Below are 2,500 nucleotides of genomic sequence, written 5' to 3' on the forward strand. Positions count from 1 at the left end.
CCAATCCCGGGGGCCCATCGCCCCTCCAAATTAATGGAGGGGTCGGATAGAAATTTATAGAAATGTTACTTTTGTGAAACCCCTAGCCGACGAGAGAACTCTCACCGGTTTCGAAGTTCCATTTTCACATTCCGACCTGGGATGTTATGACTCCTCGGCCCACACTGCGAACGCGTCCCACACCCCTCCAAGTTTATCAGGAATTTCACCTGAGCTTGCAATAGAGATCGAGCGCGGTGGCGGTCACAGTGGTGGTCGACCAGGCGGAGCTTGAACGGCCTCGGCAAACACTTCTCCCCACCCTCCCAAATGAATGAGAGAATGGCTTGACAATACCGAGGCCATCGCCCCCCGCCAAAAATGGTTACTAGCTCTTGGGACTCGCTGCGACGTTACGCGTATCGGCACAAGACCAACCCTCTTTTTCCAGTCGCCCGCGCACCAAAAAAAATTTTGGCAGCGGGACTCACAATCCTTGACAGCCAGCTCACCATATAATACTCGGCGACCCTCCGCGGGACCTCCTCAGAGGGTCGCGTCGCCGGGAAACTAACCCCCACTCCTCACTGATCCAAGGTAACACGCCAGAAGTATCCAGGTAACCCCAGTAGTATCCAGGTATCCCCCTGCGAACGTCGGTACTGGGCTCAAAGAAGGCAGCGAGCAGTCGGGACCCGTAGGCACCGAGCAACCGTCACCCCCTCACGACTTTTCCCGAGACGCTTCAGAGGAACCCTTCCCCACATAGTACTCTCTGTGGGATTCGGCAGGCCCCCGTCCTACTGCACTAAGGAAGTTCCGAGACACACTTTTTTTTGTGGAAGACCACCCACCCTCCCTGTCCTGCCTGCTATCCCCGCCGCGACTCCTGGTCCCGGCCCTCCTCCCCGACTTCCTCCTTGTCCCGCTGCGAGTCCCGGACCTCCTCCCCACTACCTACTCCCGCCGCGAGTCCCAGTCCCGGCCTTCCTCCTCCTCCTCCTCTTCCCTAGTCCCGGCGCGAGTCCCGGACCTCCTCCCCCACTTCCTAGTCCCGTCGCGAGTCCCGGACCTCCTCCCCCTCTTCCTAGTCCCGGCGCGAGTCCCGGACCTCCTCCTTCTCTTCCTTGTCCTGCCGCGAGTCCCAGTCCCGTCGCGAGTCCCGGACTTCCTCCTTCTCTTCCTTGTCCCGCCGCGACTCCCTAGTCCCGTGGCGAGTCCCGGACTTCCTCCTCCTCTTCCTTGTCCCGCCGCGACTCCCTAGTCCCGTGCGCGAGTCCCGGACTTCCTCCTCCTCTTCCTTGTCCCGCCGCGACTCCCTAGTCCCGGCGCGAGTCCCAGTCCCGTCGCGAGTCCCGGACTTCCTCCTCCTCTTCCTTGTCCCGCCGCGACTCCCTAGTCCCGGCGCGAGTCCCAGTCCCGTCGCGAGTCCCGGACTTCCTCCTCCTCTTCCTTGTCCCGCCGCGACTCCCTAGTCCCGGCGCGAGTCCCAGTCCCGTCGCGAGTCCCGGACTTCCTCCTCCTCTTCCTTGTCCCGCCGCGACTCCCTAGTCCCGGCGCGAGTCCCAGTCCCGTCGCGAGTCCCGGACTTCCTCCTCCTCTTCCTTGTCCCGCCGCGACTCCCTAGTCCCGGCGCGAGTCCCAGTCCCGTCGCGAGTCCCGGACTTCCTCCTCCTCTTCCTTGTCCCGCCGCGAGTCCCGACCTCTTGTCCCGCTCCCTTGCCCAAGTCCCGACTCCTGGCTGTCTCGACTCCTCGTTGGCCGCCCAGTCTTCCGCATAGGTGGAAATAAATAAATAAATCATTTTTTAAAAATCAATTTTAAAATTAACTCCCTGTCTCGACTCCTTGCTGGCCGCCCAGTCTTGCGCCTAGACAGAAATATAAATAAAAATAAAAATAAATTGGTGAATTAAAAATATTAAAGTAATTTAATTAACTGGAATAAGGTAGAAAAATAAAAGGCAGAAGAATACTAAATTGATTTTTTCAAGTGCCACGTGTTACCTTGCTGATGTGGCTGCCACGTGGTAGTCCATGTCATGTCAAAAATCCACTAAATCGTTTACATGTCACTTTGGAGATAAATTTGTGTGTGTGCAATCAATTGGTTGTACAAATATGTTAATGACTTGCTAACTAATGCATCGTACAGGTAATCATTGCCCACTAACTAATCCATCACCACTGAAACTTAATGTCTTCAATTCTTCATCCTTCACACTCCACATCCAATTTATTTTTGTTTGTGTGAATTCTTAAATCTATCTTCTCTTTACATACTCCAAGCCCAACTTTCTAAACCCTTTATATAATCTATGTGAATCCTAGAATCTAGGTTTATATACCCCATGCAAACCCTAAAACCCTAAACCCTAAACCCTAACCCCTAACCCCTAACCCCTCAACTCATACTTTGTTCTTTTAATCATACAACCTAGACTCTGAAATTTTAATCTCATAACATATAAACTAGCATTGTAATTTCAAAACCCAACATTTTGTATTGTGACAATACTTGT

This window comes from Physcomitrium patens, chromosome 6 (assembly GCF_059467195.1).
Source record: "Physcomitrium patens ecotype Gransden chromosome 6, ASM5946719v1, whole genome shotgun sequence".
NCBI classification, from domain to species: Eukaryota; Viridiplantae; Streptophyta; class Bryopsida; order Funariales; family Funariaceae; genus Physcomitrium; species Physcomitrium patens.